Below are 7,472 nucleotides of genomic sequence, written 5' to 3'. Positions count from 1 at the left end.
ATGTTGCAAGTGCCCACAGAGAATGTGATCCTGAACCTGGGAGAGGAGTGATATTATACACATTTTATAACATAATATGGAAATATAGATTACCCTTCTGAATCAGAGAGGTGCAGTTCTTGTGGATGGCTGTTCACAAATGGGGAATGTGGAAGACACATTTCAGCTGAATGCATTCAGTTGTGCAACTAACTAGACATGCCCTTTTCCTTCACACCCGTAAGGCGCAAATAAATTAGAGAGCAGCAGTGTGATTCACATCATCAATGCGCCATGTAGCCTAGATATCAATAATACGTGATATCAGTGTAGCCTGTAGGCTACTCGCAACCCTGTACACAGGTATGTACATTTGACATTTTATGACATAATAAATCATTAAATGAGGTAGAAAGTTAAACCCTTACCTGCGTTGACAATGGTGTAAAATGACAGAACAAACAGAAAGACAGACAGTTTGCCCATGATTTTGATAGTATAGCCTTGTGTAGTAAGAAGTGAGTCTGACAGACTTTCCCTTCAACTTAAACTGCGTAGCAAGAAGTGTCTGTCATACTTTCTCTTTCACTTAGTCAAGTGCGTAGCATGAAGTGAGTCTGAAATACTTTTTTTGTATAGAGCTTGCATGCTTGTAGTCAAAGGTATTTATAACTAACCCAATTGGCGATCACAATTGAATGTGCATTCCGCCACCTACTATACAGGATGGAAACAGGATTCACCCAAAAAACTGAACTAACAAAAAACTTCCCAACACTGTTCAAATAAATAAATACATAGACCAGAATCTGATCCCTACAGGCTCAAGGGGAACCTGGAGGTTGGGTATTCTGGTGCCAGTACCCCTTGTAAGTCTATAGATCCTTGAGAATCCTCAAGAATCCAGAATCCTTGAGTCCCAAACACTTTTCTGCCGCAGCCACAATAATGTCCAGTTTCTTCAACTTCTTTGAGACTTGTGCTGTACAGTTTATAACTGTGGCAATGGACGCAACAAAATCCACCTTTTTAACACACAGGGTATCTTTTGTCTGGTAGCAAACATTTACTACAGGCTGTATTCTATCCAATACCATATCTTCACTAGCATCCCTTGTCTTAGTCCCCTCCTGTACTCCCTGTTCACCCACGACTGCGTGGCCAAAAACGACTCCAACACACATCAATAAGTTCACTGACAACACAACAGTGGTAGGCCTGATCACCGATGACAATGAGACAGCCTATAGGGAGGAGGTCAGAGACCTGGCAGTGTGGTGCCAGGTTAACAACCTCTCCCTCATGTGACTCCCTCAATGGACTACGGAAATGGCGGGCCGAACAGGCCCCCATTAACATTGACGGGGCTGTAGTGGAGAGGGTCGAGAGTTTCAAGTTCCTTAGTGTCCACATCGCCAATTAACTATCATGGTCCAAACACACCAAGACAGTTGTGAAGAGGGCACGAAAACACCTTTTCCCCCCCAGGAGACTAAAAGAATTTGTCATGGGTCCCCAGATCCTCAAAAAGTTATACAGCTGAACACAAATTATACAGAGCATCCTGACCGGCTGCATCGCCGCCTGGTATGGCAACTGCTTAGCATTTCACCGTAAGGCACTACAGAGGGTAGTGTGTACGGCCCAGTACATCATTCAGGACTTACAGTTGAAATCAGAAGTTTACATACACTAAGTTGACTGTGCCTTTAAACAGCTTGGAAAATTCCAGAAAATGATTTCATGGCTTTAGAAGCTTCTGATAGATGAATTGACATCATTTGAGTCAATTGGAGGTGTACCTGTAGATGTATTTCAAGGCCTACTTTCAAACTCAGTGCCTCTTTGCTTGACATCATGGGAAAATCTAAAGAAATCAGCCAAGACCTCAGAAGAAAATTGTAGACCTCCACAAGTCTGGTTCATCCTTGGGAGCAATTTCCAAACGCCTCAAGGAACCACGTTCATCTGTATAAGCAACAGTACGCAAGTATAAACAACATGGGACCACGCAGCCGTCATACGGCTCAGGAAGGAGACTCGTTCTGTCTCCTAGAGATGAACGTACTTTGGTGTGAAAAGTGCAAATCAATCCCAGAACAACAGCAAAGGACCTTGTGAACATGCTGGAGGAAACAGGTACAAAGTATCTACAGTTGAAGTCAGAAGTTTACACCTTACACCCATACACCTTAGCCAATTACATTTAAACTCAGTTTTTCACAATTCCTGACATTTTTGGAGTCACTGCTCCAAACCAACTATAAAAAGCCAGACTATGGTTTGCAACTGCACATGGGGACAAAGATCGTACTTTTTGGAGAAATGTCCTCTGGTCTGATGAAACAAAAATAGAACTGTTTAGCCATAATGACCATCATTATGTTTGGAGGAAATAGGGGGAGGCTTGCAAGCTGAAGAACACCATCCCATCCGTGAAGCACAGGGGGTGGCAGCATCATGTTGTGGGGGTGCTTTGCTGCAGGAGAGACTGGTGCACTTCACAAAATAGATGGCATCATGAGGTAGGAAAATGATGTGGATATATTGAAGCAACATCTCAAGACATCAGTCAGGAAGTTAAAGCTTGGTCGCAAATGGGTCTTACAAATAGACATTGACCCCTGCATACTTCCACAGTTGTGGCAAAATGGCTTAAGGACAACAAAGTCAAGGCATTGGAGTGGCCATCACAAAGCCCTGAACTGTGCGACTTCAACTGTATATACTAGGCGGTGTCAGAGGAAGGCCCAAAAAATTGTCAAAGACTCCCAGTCACTCAAGTCATAGATTGTTCTCTCTGCTACCGCACGCAAGCGGTACCAGAGCACCAGGTCTAGGACCAAAGGCTCCTTAACAGCTTCTACCCCCAAACAATAAGACTGCTGAACAATTAATCCACCCCTATACAGATGTACAAATTACCTGGACTAACCTGTACCCTGCACATTGACTCTGTACCGTTACCACCTGTATATAGCCTTGTTTTTGCTATTTTATTGTGCTACTTTTTATTATTTTTTATATCAGTTCATTTTGAGAAATGTTTCTTTACTCTTTATTGAACTGCATTGTTTGTTAAGGGCTTGCAAGTAAGCATTTCACGGTAAGGTCTACACCTGTTGTATTTGGCGCATGTGACAAAGTTTGATTTGATTTGATCGTCTCCACATAGGATATTCGATTGACTGCTAACTTTTGCCACCCCAATTTCCTTCACCCTTATAGGGCACTCCAGGAACTCAGAATCATGATCCCCACCACAACTAACACCGTCGTCCTTCTACACAATGTTCTTCTATATACTCTGTTCATCTACACACACTTGAAACACGGCAAAATCCTTTAAAGTTCTCACACTGCAGTGGTTTGGGAATGAAAGCTCTTATGGTGTATCTTACATAACCAAGCTTCACATCATGGTAGTGTGTGCTGTTTATCAACAACAACAGTACCGATAGACTTTTCTCTTTTTCTCTCATTCACCCATTGGGTCAGATGCCGGGCACCAACCACACCAGGAATTGTGTTCAGGTATTCAACCTGAACATCCGTCATCACCTCTGAGATTTACATTTTGTTCCAGTTTTTGTTCCAGTTTTTGTTCCAGTTTTTAATACTTGTATTTATTTGTTTTATGTGACCTTTATTTAACAAGGCAAGTCAGTTAAGAACAAATTCTTATTTACAATGACAGCCTACCACAAGGCAAAATGCCTCCTGCAGGGAGGGGGCTGGGATTAAAAAATTAAATATAAAATATAGATATAGGACAAAACACACATCACGACAAGAGAGTCACACAACAACACTACATAAAGGGAGACCTAAGACCAAAACATAGCAAGGCAGCAACACATGACAACACAGCATGGTCGCAACACAACATGACAACACAGCATGGTCGCAACACAACATGACAACAACATGGTAGCAACACAACATGGTAGCAGCACAAACATAGTACAAACATTTTAGGGCACAGACAACTGCACAAAGGGCAAGAAGGTAAAGAAAACAATACATCACGCAAAGCAGCCACAACTGTCAGTAAGAGTGTCCATGATTGAGTCTTTGAATGAAGAGATTGAGATAAAACTGTCCAGTTTGAGTGTTTGTTGCAGCTCGTTCGGTCGATAGCTGCAGCGAACTGAAAAGACGAGCGACCCAGGGATGTGTGTGCTTTCGGGACCTTAAACAGAATGAAACTGGCAGAACGGGTGTTGTATGTGGAGGTTGAGGGCTGCAGTAGGTATCTCAGACGGGGGGAGTGAGACCTAAGAGGGTTTTATAAATAAGCATCAACCAGTGGGTTTTGCGACGGATTTACAGAGATGACCAGTTTACAGAGGAGTGATAGAGTGCACTGATGTGTCCTATAAGGAGCATTGGTGGCAAATCTGATGGCCGAATGGTAAAAGAACATCTAGCCGCTCGAGAGCACTCTTTACTTGCCGATCTATAAATTATGTCTCCGTAATCTAGCATGGGTCGGATGGTCATCTGAATTAGGTTTAGTTTGGCAGTTGGGGGGAAGGAGGAGCGATTACGATAGAGGAAACCAAGTCTAGATTTAACTTTAGCCTGCAAATTTGATATGTGCTGAGAGAAGGACAGTGTACCGTCTAGCCATACTCCCAAGCTTGGCACACAACCATTTATTCAAATATATGTTTAGTGTGAAATGTAATGAGAACATTGGTTTAATTCACCAAAACACAACATAATTATATTTCAATGTACCTGTTTTAATATCTATCTAATATCCAATCACCTGCCTTTTGAAGAGGCACCAGGTATCTATGAAACACATTTACCTGGTGCCTTTTGAGAGAAACAATGACCTGGTGAAACAACTGGCGGGCCGAGTATGTTCAGGTACAGCACTATATACTGTATTACTGTTATTATTTGATGTACATGCTACTTCACAATATCAAAATATATTTTAGAGGGTGATGGTTGCTTGATGCTGCTGTGAACCAAGTATATCTTTGTTGATGAAGCGGGCTTCAACCCTGGCCAAAGTTGGTTGCTGTGGGCGGAACCTCATCCGCCATCAGGCGACCGTCCAAGTGCCTGGACAACGTGGGGGAAACATCTCCATATGCTCCCTATCTCTGAAGATGGTGTGTTAGGACGTAGGCCATACTTGGATCCTACAACGCTGCACATCTCAATGTGTTTCTCAATTAAATTAAGCAGGCCTGTCAAGGTGAAGAGGTCACCTATGTCATTCTGTGGGACAATGTCAGGTTCCACCATGTAGAGGTGGTTCAGGCATGGTTTCGGGCCCATCGCCGATTCATGACCCTATACCTGCCACCAATACTCTCCTTTCAGCATGGAGGTGGAAGGTGTACGATCGCCATCCCCATGAGTGTGCCACCCTCCTTCTGGCCATGGACGAGGCATGAATGACATCAATGCAGAACATTGTCAAGCTTGGATTCGCCATGCCGAAAGGTTTCTCCCACGGTGCATGAACAATGAGCACATTCACTGTGATGTGGATGAGAATGTATGGCCCAATTAGCCAGACAGGCTTGATGCAAATGAATGCCTGCTAAATGTTGTTTTGTTTTCATTCTCATTTAATTTGTTTAATTACATTTCTTACATTTGATTACAGACATACACCTCTGTTGCAATTATATCGGAACAATGAAAAAAAATCTAAATTTGCATGAATGAATGTACAGGATGTCTTCACTGATCACATCTTTGATTACACATTGGATATATATGGGAATTATAGATGTTCTGTCAATTGTGTTGGGTAATGTAAGTGCATTGCCTAATGTGAAAACTGTGTAATCTACTGTAGTATATTTACAGTACTGTAGCATATTACTTTCTGCACTTCTAAGGGCGATTTGAAAACGTATCTTACATTGTTTGCTATTGGAATTAACTGGTAAATATCTCATCTTTTTTTCTAACTGTCCACACCTCAATTTTACATGTGACCAAAATCAGATTTGCACGTTCAGGATGTGGCATCTGTAGTAGCACACATATGCAATGCTCATTTCCTGTCACTGTTCCTTAAAATTTTGGGATGGTTGTCATGGTAATGGCAGGTCATGTACAATACTTCAGAGCAAAACCAATCTGATTTTTGAGCTTCCAGACTGAGGTCAAATGTGGAGCCGATTGTATCAGGATTGAGATCCAAATAATTGGCAAAAGATAGAGGGGGAGAGGAATCAGCTAACTTCCTACATTTCAACACATTTTGCCATGGTGCAGAGACAACATTTTGCAGTTTTATAATGCTATTCTACACATTTTGTCATGAGGCTAAAAGAAAATGTTGCAGTTTTAAAGCTTTCTAAACTTTTTCTTCTCACATGCTATCTAGGGGCCCCCGACCTCCAAGTCTGTCCGTACCGGCCTGTGTGTGTGACTGTGTGCCTGTGTGTGTGTCAGATGTGGATATTTTGGGTTATTTTGTGCCCCAGTGCAATTTCAGGAAGTATGAACGACAACCAGGCAAGTTTCACAATGAACAATACTTGATTTGGAAAAGGGTAGAAGCACTAACTCTGACCAATTTCAGATTGACAAATGACATTAACTCTTTATTAGGCATCAGTCTCCAAGACAATACAATTAAGCTTTTTTTCTACCTTTAGGTGTTTAAATGGTAAAACATTGGAGTGTGCAGACCTGGGGAACTTAATTGACTAAAGCCAGTATGTCACGTCCTGGCCTTAGTTACCTTTGTTTTCTTTATATTTTGGTTAGGTCAGGGTTGTGACATGGGAAGGTATGTGTTCACCTGGTCTAGGGGTTTTTGTATGTTTCTGGGGCTGTTTCCTTTCTAGGTAGTTTGTAGGTCTATGGTTGTCTAGATTGGTTCTCAATTAGAGGCAGCTGTCTATCTTTGTCTCTGATTGGGAACCATATTTAGGCAGCCATATTCTGTGGGTATTTTGTGGGTGATTGTCTTCTGTCTTTGTGTCATTGCACCAGATAGGACTGTTTCGGTTTTCACATTTATTGTTTTGTATTTTGTAGTGTTCTCGTTGATCGTCTATATTAAAGATGTTGAACACTAACGACGCTGAATTTTGGTCCTCCTCTCCATCAGCGGAAGAAAGCAGTTACACAGTAAATACGGATATGTCCCAAATGGCACCCTATTCCCTACATAATGCACTACTTTTAACCAGGGCCCATAATGCACTATATAGGGTGCCATTTGGATCACAGACATTGTGCACATGCCCTTTATGTCAGTAATGAAATGTAGATAAGATGTAGATGTTTATTTTATATCTAAAATTGCAGCAAGTTTAGGAATTTTGTCAGGGGTTGTGGGATTTGGCTCAGAGGGCTAACACAGAAGAACCTAGGTTCTAACCTAGCTGGGTTCATTAGGAAGAAGGTAACATGGAAGATACTTATTTAGAATGTGGAATGGAGACACTGGCTTTGCAGCCTTTTGATATACCATTCAGTGTTCATCATAAAATAATAGTTGAACT

Source organism: Oncorhynchus kisutch, unplaced genomic scaffold (assembly GCF_002021735.2).
Source record: "Oncorhynchus kisutch isolate 150728-3 unplaced genomic scaffold, Okis_V2 Okis03b-Okis08b_hom, whole genome shotgun sequence".
NCBI lineage: Eukaryota > Metazoa > Chordata > Actinopteri > Salmoniformes > Salmonidae > Oncorhynchus > Oncorhynchus kisutch.
The sequence above is the reverse complement of the archived record's forward strand: the minus strand, read 5'-3'. Positions refer to the sequence as shown.